This window comes from Ictidomys tridecemlineatus, chromosome 7 (assembly GCF_052094955.1).
Source record: "Ictidomys tridecemlineatus isolate mIctTri1 chromosome 7, mIctTri1.hap1, whole genome shotgun sequence".
Lineage (NCBI taxonomy): Eukaryota > Metazoa > Chordata > Mammalia > Rodentia > Sciuridae > Ictidomys > Ictidomys tridecemlineatus.
This window is the reverse complement of record NC_135483.1, coordinates 43820245-43840851: the sequence shown is the minus strand read 5'-3', so window position 1 is coordinate 43840851 and position 20607 is coordinate 43820245. Positions and strand designations below refer to the sequence as shown.

Genomic DNA, 20607 nt, shown 5'->3' with positions numbered 1-20607 from the left:
GCCCATTACAAAAAGAAGGTTAAGTTTCTCAAGAAGTGTGTATTACCCCTCAAAGACTAAGCCAGGCATATATCAACTGGCACCCCCAGAAAGAGTATTGAAGCCCTAATTCAGTCTGGCCAGATGCCATCCATCTGGCTGTGCATCCTGCTTGGCTTATTCAGTAATTTGACTCATTGAAGCAGTGTGCATCACAGCCTACTACTTGGGAGCCCTCTTAAGAACAGAAATAAAAACTCTACAGATGTGACCGAACTGATGAAAAGCAAGGAAGTTTCTAGTTAGAAAGTTCTGCCAATCCTTTCTCGCACCATCTGAACAGATAATGCCAGGAAGGAAAACTTTCATGTTATTTGATAGAATGAGCATTTCTTCTGGAGGAATGTAGTTTGTGTTGAATGACAGTGAGATCCTCGAGATAAATCTGTGTGGCTCAGGCTTCATCCCTTGCTTGTCTTTTTTAAAAATTTATTTTATAGTTATAGGTGGACACAATACCTTTATTTTTATGTGGTGCTGAAGATCAAACTCAGTGCCCCACACATGCTAGGCAAGCATGCTACCTCTGAGCCACAACCCCAACCCCCTTGCTTGTCTTAATGTAGCAGTGATTTATAACTTTTGTTTCTGAAGTAAGTCATAATATCAGCAGCCACATTTCTTCTGGTAATAGAATACTCTGGAATGACTCTCCTTTCATTTGGGGGGAAAACACATGCAGGGTTTTAGTATGTGTGAAGCCAAAGACGTGCATGATAAATTGAATGACACTTTAGAACCTCATGTGTGCAGTAGAGTCATTCGTTTTAACCTCCATCTTTTCAGTGAACGATAACAATTTATTAGCAAAATAACAAAAATATGAGGCACAAAAGAAAAATTGGTAAATTAAACTCCAACACAATAAACATCTTCTGCTTTGTGAAAAGATTATTTTTGAGAAAATAAAAAAATCAGCTACACATTGAAAGGAAATGTTTGTAAAAAAGTTACCAAATGAAGGGCTGGTATCTACAATATGTAAAGAACTCTTACAACTCAATAAAGAAATGAATAACCTGATTTAAAAAATGAGCAAAAGATTTGATACCAAAGTAGGTATTCCGATAAAATAAAAAGAAATACATGAAATAGTATCACTAATATCACTATTCATTAAGGAAATACAAATTTAACCACAATGAAAGATCATAGCACACCCATTAGAATGACCACTATTAAAAATCTGATTATCCTAAGTACTTGAAATATTGTAGAGCAAACAAAATTGTTTATGTTGCTCATGGGCGTGCAGGAATTTACTACCATTTGGAAAACAGCCTGGAAGTTTGTTTTAAAGTTTTATATATACATATATATACACACCCACATATATATACTTACATATTTTAAAGTCATGTATATTCACTTACCATAAGAGTGGCAGATTCAAAGTACACTGTAGATTTTGATTTCCATGTGACAAAGGGTAATGAGAGGTGTGGCAGAAGAGAGGGGCCAGTTAATGTTTCATCATGATGGGAAAAACTCAAAGCTTACGTTATATCAACACCTTTCCCTATTAATCACTTCCATTCATTTTCTATCCTATATATGAGAAGGAAGTACAATTTTTGTTTTAAAGTATAACATGGACATAGAATTTATTGGACTACCTCCTTGCCTTGGCAGCCCTATATTATAATTTGTATTAGAGTTTGACTTTATTGGGTATCATAGGGAAGGAAATAAAAAAAGAAAGAAATGACAATTTTTATTCCTAATAAAATCTATTGCATGCTGATCCTGGGCTGCAAAAACTACCAAAGGGTATCTGGTTCATTCTTCAAACGGATACTGCCATCTCCATTTAGTAAAGGAGGAAACTGAGTCTCATAACAGTTGAGTAACTTTCACAAGGTCACAGTGAGGAGTTTGAAATCCAGGTCCACCCGACTCTAATTCCAAAACCTGAACAGCACTGTGGACCCAGCTGTTGTACATAAGACCTTATAGCTCACTGCTTCTGTGCACGCCTCTAAGTGTTGTACATACTTAACTTGCTTGTCTTGCTACTAAAATCTAAGAAGAAGATGCAAAGGGAATGTGAAACTCTCCACAAAGGTCTATGTCCTCCAAAGAACTATCCTTTTATTTTTTTAAAAAGTGGAAAATAAAAATAATAACCATATTTAAAAGATGTTAGGGTGAGAAGAGAGGAGTGTGTTCAGGCTGGTTCCCGGGCAGCTTTGCCTAGCTCCTAAAATGGAAGCAGTAGAAAGCAGGTTGGTATTTGCTTATTGTAGTCCGTGAGATGATGATGATAGAAAATGATTAGCTTGGGCTCTGAGCCACTGATGAAAACCTGTGGACGAGGTTGTCCTAATAACCCCTCCTATCATTCTGATCTAATTGGAATAGAACTAAAAAAATTAAAGTTAATTATGAAAATTTCTTTTTATTTTGATGCATTTCATTAATATACTGGTAGAGGCATCTGGCAAAGTAATTAAAATTAACAGTTCTAATTTTAAAATCAAAATAATTTAAATCATCTTATTAAAACCTTTCATACCTCCCACCCACTATTTTATGGATGGAAAATTTCTTGGTATAGTGAGGTTGGGGCTGGGGTGATCTTCAACTCCTCTTGTATCCCCAGGACACTTGTATGAATCTGCAACTGAGAGTTCAGAAAGAAGTTTCTTAACTGTGTTCTAACCATGACTACCATATTCAGTAAGGTTCCAGACCTAGTTAGCAGTAGGCAGGCTAAGGCATGAACCTCTAGTTTTTTCCTCATTATGAAGCACTTCTTCTACTTTAATTATTTGGTTTTATTTAGATGGACTGATGCTTAAGCAAGGATATTCAGGAAGTACTTGTTTCCCCCTATTTGTAAACTTTCAGAGATAGTGAGGAATAAAATTAGAACATCTTTCCCTTTTCTGCTTTTTTAAAAAAATTTTTTATTGTTGATTGTTCAAAACAGTACATAGTTCTTGACATATCATATTTCACACTTTGATTCAAGTGGGTTATGAACTCCCATTTTTACCCCGTATACAGATTGCAGAATCACATCAGTTACACTTCCTTTGATTTACATATTGCCATACTAGTGTCTGTTGTATTCTGCTGCCTTTCCTATCCTCTACTATCCCCCCTCCCCTCCCCCCTCCCCTTTTCTCTCTCTACCCCCTCTACTGTAATTCATTTCTCCCCCTTGTATTATTTTTCCCTTTCCCCTCACTTCCTCTTGTATGTAATTTTGTATAACCCTGAGGGTCTCCTTCCATTTCCATGCAATTTCCCTTCTCTCTCCCTTTCCCTCCCACCTCTCATCCCTGTTTAATGTTAATCTTCTTCTCATGCTCTTCGTCCCTACTTTGTTCTTAGTTACTCTCCTTAAATCAAAGAAGACATTTGGCATTTGTTTTTTAGGGATTGGCTGGCTTCACTTAGCATAATCTGCTCTAATGCCATCCATTTCCCTCCAAATTCTATGAACCCTTTTCTGCTTTTTTAATTTATTGAGCACTTACTATGTGTCAAAGTCTGTACTATGCCTTTTAGATATTTTTATAAAATATCTCATCACAATAACTTTTTTTCAAGTGAAGATAATGAAGTTCTGAAAGACTTTGAGGATCTTGTACAAAGTCACAGAGTGAAAGACTGACAGGAAATTAAGCCAGGTACAGTGGCTCCCATCTGTAATCCCAGAGGCTCAGGGGGCTGAGCCAGGAGAATCACAGGATTGAAGCCAGCCTCAGAAATTTGGTGAGACTGTAAGCTACCTAGTGAGACCCTGTCACAAAATAAAAAATAAAGTTAATAAAAAGTGAGAGGGTGGGGATATGGCTCAGTGGTTAAGTGCCCCTGGGTTCAATCCCTGGTTAAAAAAAAAATTGACTAGAAATGAAACTCAGGGCTGCCTCTTGTCCCCACTGCTAATGCGGCCCTTCACCATGGGTTCCTGGGTCTTTTTTAGATTCCAGGTTGTATATACTCCTGTTAATACTTTTTCTCTTCAGGCAAGACTATATATATCTATACTTTAAAAGATTATTTGTATTTGCTGTTAGGTATGGTTGCATGGAGTACAGACAGTAGTTATGAGTTTGACCATGGGGATTCAAATTGAGACTCCATGCACATTAGCCGAGACCTAGCCATGTCAGCATAACCTTGTAGAGCCTTCAGTTGCCTCATTTATAATGGAAGATTTTAGAATGACCTTCCTGGTGATACTGGGTGGAGGTGAGGATTAAAAGAAACATTTAAAGCATTAGCATTTGCCTGACTTATAGTTAGTGTTCAGTAATATTCTTTAGAGTAGAACTCTTGAAATAATCTGGGCATAAGAATCCAGATATCCTGAAAGCCCAAGAGAAGATGTAAGTTATTGCAAGAATCTTCATAGTCTTCAAACCTTCTCTATATGTCTTTATAATCTGCCCATTTAGATACCATTACCTGTTGTAGTCTTCACATTGTTGCTAAATTAGTCTGATCATAAGCTACTTTGCCTAAAAACCATCCTCTATTCAAAAGACCTTTAGAAAAGAGGTCCAAGATGAATCCCATTCATATGATAACCAGATTCAGATCCAGAGTTTAACCTCAATAAAATTTTCATGCCTTTTTCTAGTACTTCACTTTATATAATCAATATTCAAGCTAGGGTGAAACACTTGATATTTCCACCATAAATTATCTGTTTTACCCCTCATTGCTCCCACATATCTGCATGTCCAAGTCCTACCTATTTTGGGGCTTAGGTCAGACATCCCCCTTCCAGATTTCTGCAGTGAGAACAGCTTCCCTCCCAGCAGCCCTGCTCCTCTTTATAACAGGTCAGAATCACCTGCAGGTCTCACGAGTACAGCTTGCTGCACCCAACCCTGAAGTTTCTGATTCACAGGGATAGGAAGAGGCCTGAGATTACATTGCTAAGAAGTTCCCAGGTGGTGTTGGTGCTGGCGTCTGGGAACCCCACTTGGATAACAATGTCCTAGTGCATATTTGTTTATGGCATTTACTGCCATTTTCTTTGCTTTCCACCAATTTCTGTTCATGTACTACCTCTTCTTCAAGAGTAAACCAGTTGAGAGAAAGATCTGAAGCTAATTATATTTTTAAATCTTTCTATTAGCAAATGGAGGGCTCTTAACAATATTGTTTTCCTAAGTGGATGCAGGTGGTATGGGAAGACTTCTCAAGTGCTTGAGTCCAAATAAACTGAAACACTTTGAACCCATAGCTTTGGCCTAATATTTGGCTAAAAAAAAATGCTCATTATCATAATAAAAGAGACTGAGTACTGATGATGTGCTATTTGTAAGATTCTTATTGAAGTGTTTTATACATATATCTTATTTATTTCTCATCATAGCTCTTTGAGAGTAGGCAGTTTTATTATTCCCATTTTATAGATGGGCAGTGATCCTGAGACAATAACTAGTTTGTCAAGGTCAGCCTGCTAACAAGATTCAAGCCAGGCTGTTTCCAAATCCCAGCTCTTAATGGCTACACTCTGCTGTCTACCACCAAATGAGTATGGTTTGACAAAGTCAAAGGTTTCTATCTCTTTCATTAGTAGCAGCAGTGGTCTCCATTATCATGGATAGTAGGTGTGTCAATTATTTGGATGCATCAACAGATTTGGCTTGCTGTGATTTATATCTACTATAGACTAAACTTAAAAATATCTAGGGCACAATTTGGAATCTTAGCAGAAACTCAAATTAAATTATCAGACTACACATCTAGGGAATGGTTAACCTCAATATTTTAGGCTCATTAGTGAACCCTAGGATTGCCACACACGTTTCCATCGTTCAAAAGTGATGAGAAATTTAAATAGCATGTAAGACACCAAAAAAATTGGATTTGTTCAGCACAAGTACACTGTCTGACTGATGGAAAGAAAATAAAATGAAGGAAGAATATCAGAATTACTGGAGCTAGGAAGAGCAGTCCATAAGTAAAACTATTTGTTTCACAATCATTTTGAGAGTTTTGATTACTTTTTATAAAACCAAAAATTCAGAACTTAGATGACAAAAAAACCCTATAATTGGCCAGTTTCAAAATGACACATAAGAAGCACTTGTAAATAACATGAGAATATCCAAGTAAAGATGTTTTGAAATAACCGTGATTATATTTTTCTAGGCATTTTAAAGTGGGTTAAAGCACCAAGTTTACTACCTGCTTGAATTTTGGTCCATTTAAAGAAAAATTTATGTTTCAAAGAAAGAAAAGGATGAACAATTTCTGCTATGGAATTGCTGGATTGGGGGGAGGATGTTCTATAGGCATCCTATATAGGCATCCAAGAAACCAGGAGTAGCAGAAGGAAAGGTCTAGAAGAGCCCTGCAGTCTGTAGTGTGGTCTGAATATTGCTTAGCTAACTCCCTGAGCAGAAGATCATTACTTGATTGTAATTAGTAAAATATCCTGCTGTTAGGCTATGTCAAACAACTGTGAGTTTGCACTCTACTAAGAAATAGATGAAAATTAGTATAATACTTAGAGCAATATTTGATTATCAATCAGAGTTTTTGCACCCAGATTTCCAGTAAATTGTATGAGATTCCAGGCACTGTGCAATCAAATCCTGAATAAAATAAATGACTGATAATGTTGGTGGCTTTATGTTACAAAATAGTTTTATGAACACTGTGGCAGAATTTGTTGTGTTAAAATGGAGTAATTAATATTTTTTTTAACTTGGCATATGGGTTTTTAAAAAAGGAGATGGTAAGAAATAGCTAAAGGGAATACATTCAAATAAAATGTATGTTCATTGAAACATCAACCTATAAAGGGAAATAATAGTCATTGTTTAGAGTTATAAAATACACTAATAAGCAATATTTCCTATCTGATCATGACAGGAAAATGTTATATCAAGATGTACTGATGAATGTCATTATTTACTAAATAGAGACCATTACTCACATAAAGGGAACTGGGTTTTAGAAATATTTTCCCTACAAGGAAGTATCCTAAGTCTGGTTTCTTGTTTCCATACATAATAACTTGCAACACAAAATTTTCTGTACAGTCTCTATTCAAAAATTATGTATTGGCCAATGTGATACAAAAAATATCTTTTCAATTCATGGTTACAAGAATTTAAACCTTTTTTTTTTTTGTCAAGACTCATAGATAAAGTGATTGCAAATACTTTTTCTAAAAATGTCTGAATTCCCCAATGAATCTTTTCCCTAGCAACTTTGGATGAGTGACAGCCAATTATGTATTGTTGGCTGATTAAAGGAAATGACACAGGGTAAGTAAAAAAAGGCAAAAAAGGAAAGATGAATGAAGAAGCTCTAAAGGAGGATGGGGGAAGGTAGGCTCAGGGGAAAAGGAGGATGCAAGTCCTTTCAAATGGCCTGAGCTTCAAGACTGTATTTTCAGCCCAGAGACTTTTCAGCATTTTATCTTTTTGCTGGAGAACACTGAGGGTTAAGTTCCTTTCCTTCTATCTTCCTAGTTTTACTCTATGACCTCAATTTTTCCTCAGCATCAGGGCTTCTAGAGAATATCAATACGTTGCTTCCCATGAAAGATTAATGTGAAGTAAATCCTAAATGCATTGAGCATCCGGAAGCCCCAAACCTCCTGAAATTTTATTTGCCAGGGAAAACAAAAACGACCTGTTTCAAGTGCAACCTGGGACAGATGATATGTTAAAACATATACTTATAGACCATAAATACTTAGCCATTTATGACATTGATAGCCTCTCAGTCCTCCTGGGGTTTTAAGGATGTAATCCTTTCACTAGGAGTAAACAACAACAACAATTAAATCATTTCATGCTCAAAGGTAGCTATTTTGAGTTGGCAGATTTAAAGTTATCTAAAGGACTCCACATCCATGGAAAAAGGAAATACAGTCCTTTATAGGAAAAAGGAATTACTTGCCCTTTATAGTAAGATCTCAAACTGAGAATAGGAAACTGAGTCTCAAAGAGGTTGGAGGTGGTGGCTTAGGCTTGAATCCAAGTCTGTCTCAGTCTAAAGCCATGTTTTGTTTTTGTTTTCATTTTTTTTAATTGACCAAAGCATCACCTACATTATTTAATGGGGAAAGGCTCTCAGCCAGATAGTTCTTTCAGCCTCATCATGTAAAACAGATTTTTAGGCCAATGAGTTCACTTCCCACTTTAGCAACTTGGGCATCTCTGTGTGCAGTGGACTGATAAATCTGCATATTCCATGTATAAATGGACAAGGAAAATGTAGCTTATTTCCCATAGCTCACTGAGCCTCCTAATAAACTGTACTCTACTAGGTAGCAGGGGGTTACAGGTATGGAGGGACACACTAAATTAATCCAACTTGCTAAACTCAGCTGGTCTGGATAAAATAAATATAAGAGTTCAGTCCTTTTTTCTCAATGCTTAGTTTTCACTTTGCTCCTGTCCTCCTCTGCCACTGACCAAGATGGCTTTTGGTCATTCAAAGTCTTCTGTGTGTGATGACATCTGTAATCTCATGGTTGTGGGAAAGACAGGAAAGGGCTAGAGGGAACTCAGATACACACTGTAGCTCCTGTACTTCACCCTGCATCCTCTAGTGTTCTCTTGGGGTCCCTTGTCCATCTGTTTTTGGGCAAACTCTGGTTACCCGATGCTGGGAGTGTAGCCGGTGAGCAAGCTCTTAGTCCTCCTGCCTTTGTCAGATTCACCTGAGTACTGGGCTTACTTTGTTCCTCACCTTCACAGCAGAATGCCTCGAATCCAAACAAGATGGTTGTGTCATCCATGACTAGGGCAGGAACCTTTGACTATGGGTCACTTCATACCTACCATAGCAGTCCCTTTGGTTCAACTCCATGTTGAGACCCCAGATATCCCTGGGGGCCACTTGAAAAATCCATGGATCCTTCTAACCTACAGAGGAAGAAGGAGTGGGCTGAGAGGACTACCCAAACCCATTGTCTTGCTGCTGGTCCACTGCTGGATCAACCCCAGGATACTGCAGAGGCACACTGTGAAGAGTCTTCTGGGGACACTGAAGCTCCTCTGATGTGAGTCTCCTTCCCACCCCACCCACACACCCCTTTCAAGGCTGGAACAGTGAGGTCCTATGTATAAAACTTGCCTCCCTTCTACTTTACCTGGTGTGGGAATTAGGATCAAGGGTGGTTGGGAGGAGGGACTCTGGGGCAGCAGGTGTTGGTAAAAGTGTTTTCTACATCTTCCTTTTGCTTTTATGGAACTTCCCAGAAACCACAGCTTCTTCCATGAGATGCCATCCATCCTTCCATTCCATATGGCTAGAATGGCAGTGCAGCTCAGGTGAACCCACCTGAGTGGGGGGGAGGGAAACAACCCACACAGTTTTAATAGATTCAGAAGTCCATGCACAAAGTTATACATGAGAAATGATGGCTACAGACCAGAAACAGAACTACATCTTAGTAAAAATGGGTTCTGAAGGAAGAAATGAAAATTTGAACCCCTAGGATAATCTCAGTACATAGTTACTAAGTTTGCTCACTGTGTAAGAGAAAGATACCCAATACTTTTACATTTTGTTCAGATTTTGGGAAGATTAATTATGAAGTCTCCTTTCAACTGTGTCATTGAGCATTATTGTGTATTGAAATATTGCTTTGCTAGTCTAATAACTCCTATCTGTCTATTTCAGAGTTTTGTTTTGTTTTTGTTTTTGTTTTGATAGTGGGGATTGAACCTAGGGATGCTTTAACTCTGAGCTATATCCCCAGAACTTTTTATTTTTTATTTTGAGACAAGGTCTCTCTAAGTTGCTTAGGGACTCTCTTAATTGCTAAGGCTGGCATTTTTCTTTTGGTACTGGGGATTGAACTCAGGGGCACACAACCACTGAGCCACATTCCCAGCTCTATTTTTTATTTTATTTACAGACAGGGTCTCACTGAGTTGCTTAGTGCCTCACTTTTGCTGAGGCTGGCTTTGAACTTGTGATCCTCCTATCTCAGCCTCCCAAGCTGCTAGGATTATGGGCATGGGCCACCATGCCTGGCTCACTGTTCTTTATATATTAAATGTATCTATGAAGCAATCATTCAAGGGATGCATATTTTAAGGATTTGTTGTTATCTGTTAGTGGTGTTGCATTATGGGTTGCCGGCTTGCTAATACTCACCAGGAGTTTTCAAGAAAGGACTATAGAGTTAAACAGTGTTTCAAAAATGTGGTTGACTATATAATTATTTTCTTTCTTCTTCTTCTTTTTCTTTTTTCTTTTTTTTTTTGACAAGGATTAGAGGGATGGAAAGTAGGTCCCATAAGAAAAGGTCAAAGTAATTCATTTTTCATTTATTCATTTTTTGTCTGTTTTATTTTACTTCTGCAAAGACAAGAAAAAGATATATGAAGATTTTTAATTAAAAAAGCCCTAAACAGCTTTCCTTGTCAGCAACTACTTAGGATGAATGAACTTTGAAAAGCAAGTGATTTCAATAAGACATAAAAGCTGGGTCTTCTTGTCCACTAAAAGGAAAAATATCATAATGGAAATCTAAGATTATGGAATTTGGGTCCCTGAAGTCCTTTCAGATTTTTAGAAGGTTTAGACAGTCACCTTGCCAAATGCAGAATGCTCTCTCAGATTGGACTTGGAATTAGCCAGTCCCTGTTCGGAACCTTGCATCTGGTCCTTATCCTTTAGTCTTCTAGAGAAAGCCCTGAATCCATTTGAATCAGAGATTACTGCAGTAGTATTATGAACACCTGGCTGGGCTTTGGGGCGAGAATTCTCCATTCTGTTTAAGGTCTGATTCTACAAAGAGGCCATCTGTGTTTGGCTAGACAAAGCTGAGCTTTGCTCAGTGACCCGTGGGCAAACCCATCCAAGTATCCTGAGTGACTTTCATAAGAGGTGACTACCACTGTCTACCTGGAGGCTTCTTGGCTCCTGAGATTTTGTCCTGGTATGAAGATCATCCAATATAGCACAATGCTGTCCAATCACATGTCTTCCCAATAACAGGATCATTTTGGTTCTTTGGATCACTTTCTGCTTCTCCGACCTTGGGAAGTTCACCTTGCTGCAGTGCCAACATTTTTTACTTTAGGGAAAGTTTTTAGGCTGCAGGGAGGTTTCTCTAGGAGCCTTCAGGGAAATATCATCAGCCCACTTAGTGGTCGAGGGACTTGGCAACAAGGGTGCACAATCTCTGGATTACTGGCTTAGAAGCATGCTTCTAGAACATAATCAAGGTAACTTTTTCAAGGACTCAAAATGACTTTCACAGTCTATTAAAGTCAAGTAGTTTCTGAGATACCTTCAAGTTTATTCTATTGCAATCTTCCAGGTTTGCTTTTGAGTTTTTAACTTTTCCTTTGTTAAATGAGCTGAAGAAAACAGAGTTTCTCTTTATCTTGTGATGATGAGAAATGGCAGTTGCAACCCAACCATTTCTTGCCTATAACCTTAGGACATGGATGAACTTTTCTGGTGAATGAAATGTATTTAAAATCAAGACATGGAATATTTTAAAATGTGAATTGAAGTTAAAATTCAAAAACTAGATCCCAATGTGTTATATTTATTAAATGAATATTTTAAAAATATATTCATTTACAACAAAAGTATATTAAGCACATATTTTGTCTAGTTTTATATTATTTCTGAGATATGCAGTGTTGTTTAATTCTTGGATTTTGAAAGTTTGTCTTTGTTATAACATTTATCTTAAAGGGAAGACAAATGATTAATAATAGCACTACCCAATAACATTTGCATATACTGTTTTTCAACTTGTAAAGCATTTTTGTATAGGTTATTTATTTGATGACTCAACTCACATGTTTAAATATTATTCTTAAGCTTCTGTTAGTGCAAAAAATAAGTAAAAAGTATTATCTCATTAACCAAAGGCAACTTTTACCTGTAGAAAATAAGAGAGTTTCTTGGTGCTTTGCACAAGATAAAGATTAACTGCTAAATGATTGTAATCTTTTCAGTGACCGTAACTCAATTTGCAGTAATAATTAACTATTCATTCCTGGAATTCATGTAGCATTCTTCTTGAGAAAATCTCCAGGTTTACAAGTTTATATTAACATGTTTATTCTCTACAATGTTCTTGGCACATAGGTCAGGCAGATTTTGCCACTTCCACTTTATGGTTGGAAAAACAATTCATGGTAAGATGAGATAAGATGCCCAGAGTTGATTGGTTGGCTTGGGTTGCTAGTCAACCTAACAGAGTAGGGACGTGATCCTCCCACAGAGATCCTGAGCAGGCTGCCACATTTCCGCAGAGGCTCAGGACCACCCTAGGGGCCTTTCACCCAGGTACCAGGTGTGACTTCCAGACTTAGGCCTGCCAACGGGATGTCCCTTCTTCTTAACACATTCTCTTACCCTCTTCCCAGTCATTAAAAACCTGTTCACTGTGCTTTCAGGGTCCTTTTAAACCTCAGGTTCAATCTACAGAGTTGAGTGTTGGTAATAGTCTTAAACCTGACCCCACCATATGACACATTTGCATTTGCTGTGATACCTCAAAGCAAGCGAGGAAAGGCAGCATCTGAGGCAGAAGGAACCTTTTAGAACTCTTGCCTTGTGGAGGCATTGCATATGTCCAGATGTGACCAATTCCTAGATTGGCCCTACTATTGAATGAAGCCACTTCTGTTTATCACATATGTATTTTAATGACAACTAAACAAGGTCTAAAAGCAGCACTCTTAAAAAAGGTGTAGCTTTCACTATCTCCAGGGAGATGTTGAAAATCCCTATCAAGCATTTTATGGCTGTGGTTTGCAAAGTGATTTGGAGAGAACTTTTGCATTGGCTACATTTTTTTTCTACATCCCAGAAGGTTTTTCTTTTGGCTTACATCTCTGCCTTATGAAGAAATACAAATAAATGAACACGTTAGATACACTAAGCTCAGTAGCCTCAGGAGAGTCTTACAATTAAAAAAGTTCAATTTCTCTTATTCATTAAATGTCCATAAGCACCAGAGAGATAGGTGTGTTGTAATATTCATGTAAAACATCTCCCATTAGTGAGCTCAGATGTAAAAATATATCATTTTAATAATTCTGAATTTTAATACATAGATATTCCAGAATTTCACTTTCTGATCTTAAATTCTCTTCTATATCATGACTATCGAACTCTTAAATGTCATATTTATATATATTCTTCAAGCAGGTGAAAAGTATCTTCATAATCTGAAGAAAATACTCAATTTGTATTACTAATCTGATAAGTATAGATTTTTCAGATTAATGAAATCTTATCTTTATAAAGCTCCCATCATCCAGGAAGTTGCTGTTATGATTTAGATATGTGGTGTACCTGAAAAAACTCACTTGTGAGATAATGCAAGAAAGTTCAGAGGTGAAATGACTGAGTTATAAGAGCCTTAACTTGAACAGTTAATTGGATAGTAACTGTTGGCAGGTAGGGTGTGGCTGGAGGAGGTGGGTCACTAGGGGTATGCCCTTCAGGTTTATATTTTGTCATGGTAAGAGAAATTCTCTCTCTCTACTCCTTGGTGCCCTGTTCCCAGTTGCTTCCCTGTACCACACACTTCCTCCATGATATTCTGTCTCACCTCAGGCCACAAGGAATGGAATCCGCTGTCTATACACTGACATCTCTGAAACTGTGAGCCCAAATAAACTTTTCCTCCTAAAATCATTCTTTTCAGGTCTTTTGGTCATAGCAGTGAAAAAGTTGACTAAAACAGTTGCACATTTTCCCAGAAGAGGAGCATTTAGAGATCATTTCTTCTTAAACAATCATAGGTCCTTGAAAGGAGTTCTAATCATGGCATTGACACAGGCTATATCTGCACTGTTCAATACATATGTTTCCTTATCCTTCTCTGAAAGTCAGCACTTGTTGTTGTCTCTTTTATGGTTCTTTTCTCTCCCTTGATTATCCCCTTCTGCAAAACTCTTGACTACCCTCTAAGACTCACTTCAGATGTTATCTCATGTGTTGAAACCTAAGAAAGCCAATGGTCTTATTCCATATCCCCTTGAATCCTGTATCTTGGTCTTAATCATATTTTCTAACATTTATTAAGAGCTCACCCTATGCCATCTAATGTAAAAAAGTTCTTTACATAAATGATCTTGTTTAGCTCTTATACACCCCTAAACGATAGTTGTCATCTCTTAGTGCCACAATGAAGTTAAAACTTTTCCAAGGTTTTACAGGTAGAAAGGAGGAAGCCAGGAATTGAACTCAGACACTCTGATTATAAGACCACTCTAAAACACCATTCTATGTGGGCAACAGCAAGTACTGACATATTTTATAATAAGTTTGTGTGAACTTATTCAGTCTCATGGCTTCAAGTGATATCTACCATTGATTTTTTTTTCCAAATTTAAAAACTTCTCTCTGAAACACAGATTTCTTTCATCACCAGGGTTTATGGTAGAAACACAGATTTCTTTCATCACCAGGGTTTCTGGTAGATGTCTCAAAACTAATGTTTCCAGAATAAAATTTTGACTTCCTTTCCCAAACCTGGCCCTTCCATAATCTTCCCTATCTTTTTTTTTATTGGTTGTTCAAAACATTACAAAGCTCATGATATATCATCTTTCATACATTTGACTCAAGTGGGTTATGAACTCCCATTTTTACCCCAAATACAAATTGCAGAATCACATCGGTTACACACTCACATTTTTACATAATGGCATATTAGTGACTGTTGTATTCTGCTACCTTTCCTATCCCCTACTATCCCCCCTCCCCTCCCCTCCCATCTTCCCTCTCTACCTCATCTGCTGTTGTTCTGGAGGAAGAGCATGAGGAAAAGATTAACATTAAATAGAGACGAGTGGGGGGAGAGAAAGGGAGAGATAAGGGAAAGCATATGGAAATGGTAGGAGACCCTCAATGTTACACAATCTTCCCTATCTTGAATGGTGTTAACTATATCCACTCACTTTCAAAGTTGTAACTGAGACCTTGTCATTGTCAGGAATTAATTCCTCCATAATCTCTATTTCACCTTGCTATCTCTGACACTCCTCCAACCTGAATAATTCAGCCGATTATGGTGCTCCAAATATAACATACTGTAGTTTGGAACTGATAATCCCTTTTGTCTCTTTGACTTGTTCTCGCTTTCTTTACTGTGTCTAAATACTCAAGCACTCCTTTGCATGCAGCCTTCCTTGACCTTCTCTTGCTTTATATTCATTTGGTAAAATTATATGGGGCTGGAAATATAGCTCAGTAGTGGAGCATTTGTCTGACATGCACAAAATCCTGGGTGCTATCCCCAGCATCACAAAAACCCAAACCAAACAAAACCCAAACAAAACAAAACCTACAACACAACCCCAAATAAATACAACTGTCTAAAAAATTCAACCATAGAAACTCACTATGAACTCATGAATGAGCCATAAGTGGAACCTAAATATTGATGGCTAATCATAATTGTCACACTCTTAGATGACTATTTCAAAACTCATTCTACTCTCCTTACGTTCCCAAGCATCAAACCCCTCATTCTCAGTTGGTGACTTTTGCTTCACCAAGACTGTAACAATTAGTAAATAACTTGCATAAAAAGGGAGGTACTAGGGAATGAAATTGACCAAATTATGTTGTGTGCATATATGAATATAAAACAATGAATCTCACTAATATTCAAAACTATAATGCACTAATAAAAAATTTAAGTGTGATTAAAAAAATAATTCCATAGACTCATATGGACTTTTATAGACTTACCACCTCTGGTTTCCAATAAGTATTTATACTAAGTTCTTTAGATTTCCTGCAAGTTACATAAAACGAATTACCTGTACTCCAATCTAAAACTAATCCTTCCATTTGTGCACCAACACCTACTCTCTCATGCCTAATTAAGGAACACCTCCCCCCAAATCCTGCCTTTTCTTTTCTTTATTAACAATATTTCATTGTCCACTGGAGTTCACATTAGCACATAAATGTGATGATATTCTCCTCATCTTAAACAAATATGACTCCATTTCTATTCCCACATTACTGCAACCTCATTTCTTTGCCCTACCTTGCAGGGAAACTCCTCAAATTCAAGCTATCTCTGATTTTTTTTAATTATCTTTTAAACTTTTTTTCCACCAATTTTTCAACTCTACCATTGCACAAAAATTTCTCTTGTCAAGGTTGCCAATGATTTTCTTAAATTCAATGGTCAATTTTCAGTCCCCATCTCAAAACCTATTTAATAACACTGACTCTCTCTTCTTTATATTCTCTTTGCTTGACCTTGATGATACCACACTTGGCTGGTTTTTATCTTACCTTCCTAGTTATTCCTTCTCAATCCTGCTTGTGGACTAATTCTCTCCTTTTCAACCCTTAAAATTTTAAAATATTTCAAAACTCAGTCCTAAGTCCTCTTTTCTTTTGTGTATACATACAATCACCTACTTGATGATCTTTATTAAGTCTTGTGGATATGAACTATTTCTTTAAAAAAACAAAGGACTCCTAAGTTTATAATTTCATGTCAAATATATCTTTATATCACCATATTCATGTAGCTAACCACCCACTCAATTTTCCATTGGATCTTTAGCAGACATCTCAAATGTTACTTCTAGATGTGCAGCCTTCTCTATTTCAGGTGATAACTGATTCTTACAGTTGTGCAGGCCAAGAAAACAAAGAAAAAAAACTCAGGTTCACCTTTTTATTCAAGTCACCTTTCATTCCTGTCCTTTTCTCATGTACAAGTCATCAACAGCCAATCCTGTCAGCTCAATCAACAAAATTGTATCTATAATTGCACCACTTCTTCCCACCTTGACTGCTGCCATTCTGCATCCTATCACCTCTTGTCTGATTTCTCAACTTCAGTCTTGCCTCTCTTTAATCTATTCTTAACACAGAAGCCACAATGGGCCCCTTAAAATGCAGGTCAAATCATGTCACACTGCTCCTGAACCCTTGCAATAAAGAACAGTCACATTCCAGCTTCAGGGCCTTGCCTCTCTGGCCCCTTTCTCCTTCTCTGATGGCATGCTTCACTACTCTTCCTTTACTAATTCAATCTAGTCACATTGGTCTTCCAACAGTTTCTTGAAAATGCGGTCAGTTTCCTGAGAGACTTGACACTAGCTGTTCTATGCCTGGAATGTCAGAATAAAGAGTGAATCTTCAGAAATTGTCCCAGAGCAAGCATATGGATAAAAATCACAAGGCAGAAAAGGGTATTAATAAATACAAATTTCTTTCTTTTCTCTCTTTTGCATCTTCTTCTTCCTTTTGCTCCTCTACTGCCTCCTCCTCATTCGTTGGTGTCTTTAGGATTCATTGGTGTCTTTAGGAAAGCAAGACTTTCTCAATTATCAATTTATTTCTTCCCATGCATATGGGATCTTTTACATACATGTTTCAGTAATTGTCCAGTCCTTCTTCCTTCCTGTGTCAGAGCTAGCATGAAGGAGAACACTGGTTTGGGATTAACCTACCATTGGTGGATGAATCACGATCAATGACCAAGTTACCATCCTATTAACTTTGTGTATGTGCATGTATGTCAGTTTGCTTTCCATCATTGCGACAAAACACATGAGATAAACAACTTATAAGTAGAAAGGCTTATTTTGCATCACTCCATCAGGTAAGGACAAGTCTTCAAGACATGAGCCTCTGGGGGAACTTATTTAAGGTCCAAACCATAACAGATGTGTGTATATATGTGTGTGCGTTAGAAATTTTTTTCTCTCTCCAGATTCTTATTCCCTTCCTCTAAGTCAAAATGTTCCATGTAAAGCCAGGAACATTACAGGGTGGCATCTGCCTGTAATCCCGGTGGCTCTGGAGACTGAGGCAGGAGGATTTCGAGTTCAAAGCCAGCCTCTGTAATTTAGCAAGGCCTAAGCACTTTAGCAACACCCTGTCTCTAAATAAAAATATGAAAATGGCAGCAATGTGGTTCATTGGTTAAGTGCCCCTGAGTTCAATCTCTGGCACACACAAAAAAAGTTCTATGTAAAATGTAAAAAAATTGTGAGATTAGAAGCATAACTACAAAAAAAATCAAAGTAAGAAAAATTGAATATATTGGGTTAAAACATGTTGATTTTTATTTGAAATAAAGCATACAAATTATGATCAAAATATAGAATGGGAATCTTATCGAAATCTCATTAAAGCTGAAGTTGATAACAATGCCAAGTCAAGAAGACAGTAATTGTAGAATGAGCCCCTATCTAATCAGTTATTTGTGATCAGATTCTGAATTTTCATAACTGAAATGAATAAAGTCCTATAGAAACAATGGATAAGCTCAAGCTTTTTTCTATCTGTATCTACCAATCTTCATTTTTGTCTTCAAATAGGAGGTTTAAAGAGATTACGTGATTAGGAATGAAAACCATACCCATGTGTGCCTCACTTGGATGGTCCTAAGTCCTACTTGTGCTTTCAAAGCTGCGTGTTTTCAGTTAGACTTTAATTTGGTAGTGCAGCTAAGTAGAAAAAAAAATTTAAAGCAGTTATAAATTAGGCCTTTACATAAGGTTTCAATAAGAAGGTAATGAAGTCCCTGGGTATTAAAAGTTGACCTTTTTTTAATTGGAATAAAAGCACTTCTTTTTTTCCTATTCAATTTTTTTGGGGGATGGGGATGAGAGGGTCAACTTTGGGTTACTAGGCTAAATAAATCTTTTACCCAATTTCATATTTGCTGTAATTAGTCACTAGTATGAATGTAAAGAAAAATTTTAAAGATCTTTCTTACTTCCGTGAATAATTAGCTGAGAAAAATCGAAAAAAAAAAAATCACAGTCTGTCTCCAAATTGCCTCAGTTGAGTGGTGTCTTGTAGAGCTTGCAGATAAAAATAGTGTCTGTGCCATCAGGAAAGATTAAATCCATACAAAGCTATGTTCATTGATTTTTTTAAAAAAAAATTTAATTGGTATGAGCTTACTGAAAATGTTCTATTTCACCTAAATTAAACTCACAGTTAAATTAAATTCATAATTAAAAAAAAGAAGGACCACCAGTGCACATATCAGTAAGGAAACACTGTGTTAACGGTGTTGAAAACAGTTTTTTTTTCAGAGAGTGTAGTGAAAGTAAGAATGCCAGAGGTTTATCATAGCTGTCAGGAGGTAAGTCAATCATGAGCTCTTGCTAGAAAGAAATTTCCCCTGATGCAAGATTAAGGTGGTTGTTATTGGCCTGCATTTATTGAGTCTTAGTAATGTGTTTTGCACCAGGGAAGGGAAGATCAGAAGCTCTGGCCAGTGCACTAATATTTGAAATATAGAACTGAGGCATCAAGGAAACATAACTGAGAAAAGAAACAAAGACAGGTTGGTGGTGATGGGTAAGAAATTTGGGGTATTTATTGCAGTCAATGTCTGCCTTCATTCATTGCCTCTGTGGATAGTTTTGACAATGGTTTAAAGTTATCTCTTTAGCGTCACAATTATTGGACTGTCAGAGGGCATCCTGCCATATTATATTTCTTTATGAAATTTGATTTTCTCTTATAAACAGTGATTTCCGAGCGAAGATGGCTTGTTCAGTGCCTTCCTACTCAAGGAGCTGGAGACTGAGCTTCTTCCTTTCTTCAAGGGAGAATATAAGTCTGGATAGAAAAACTTGACATTTGAGAACAACATGAAGTCCAGATTGAATCTAAATTCTCCCATTTAGCAGCTAAGTTTATTAACTTATGGAATTAAGTTATTAACTTATGGAATTAAGTTCCTCACCCCAAAATTAGTTACTATTGTCTTTTTTCATAGTTTTGTTGTTATTAAAGAAATAAAATACATAAAATGATTGACACATTGTAAATGTTGAATGTTGGTTCTTCCCATGGACTCTAAGCTTGTCACAAATCTACATCTGTCCCAGTGGGTTTACAGAAACTTTCCAGAGGTGCTTGTGGGGGTTGGGAGATCTGTATTTGAGCAAAGCAGGCAGTTACATTAAAAAATGTTTCCATATTGAAACTGTTTCCTTGGTCCTAAAATTCTTATGTTTAAGATCATTTTCTTGGATTAATATATTATAAATTGTAAAAGGAGCAGTTAAGAATGCAAAATGTTCAATGGAAGGGGCACCTAACTGTGTAATTCATGGAACAGTTAAGCTACTTTGAATGGTCTCAGAGAAGTAAAAGGGTATAAGATGTGGTTCAGAGACAGTCGACTTGGGAGATGTTCTTCCTTGGATATGTAAGGGTGTGTGTGGGTGGTGAGGGGGATCCTTTGTGCCACCACCCTGGAGTAGAGAGAGGAAGAGAGAATACCTATTCATTCATACACACATGTGCATGTGTGCATGCACACACACATGCACACAATATACTGAGCATCTACTCTAAGGGAGCTCCTAGGAGAAACCTATCAACACTCTTCTTCCGCACATGAAGCCTGTGGTCAGCAGAGGAAACTAAAATTATTCAAAGTCAAGCAAACATAAAATTACAAATTGCTATCTTTGTTGTTGGGGCAAAGTTCAGGGTACTACATATGGCATCCAGGTAGTTTTTGCACTGTAGGAAGAAGCAGGATTGCACACCAGTACATCGGTATCAGTGTCAGTTAGAGCTGTAGAAAAATGGTTGCTGATTTTATTTATGGGTAGTCTCAGAGAAACTACATATTGGGAA

General features: G+C 37.1%; 1 long non-coding RNA gene across 3 annotated transcripts; it reads left to right on the top strand.

The window, feature by feature from the left end:
* Positions 1-3168: 3168 nt before the first annotated feature.
* Positions 3169-19787, top strand: LOC110598471 (uncharacterized). 3 transcript variants are annotated; one of them, XR_005737805.2, is made up of 3 exons: positions 3169-3677; positions 8901-9031; positions 19485-19787. It is a non-coding gene; the product is annotated as an uncharacterized LOC110598471 (long non-coding RNA). The 3 variants fall into 3 exon arrangements; XR_013423597.1 differs by having other exon boundaries at positions 3169-3762; XR_013423598.1 differs by lacking the exon at positions 19485-19787 and adding an exon at positions 19202-19461 and having other exon boundaries at positions 3169-3762.
* The last annotated feature ends 820 nt before the right edge of the window (positions 19788-20607 follow it).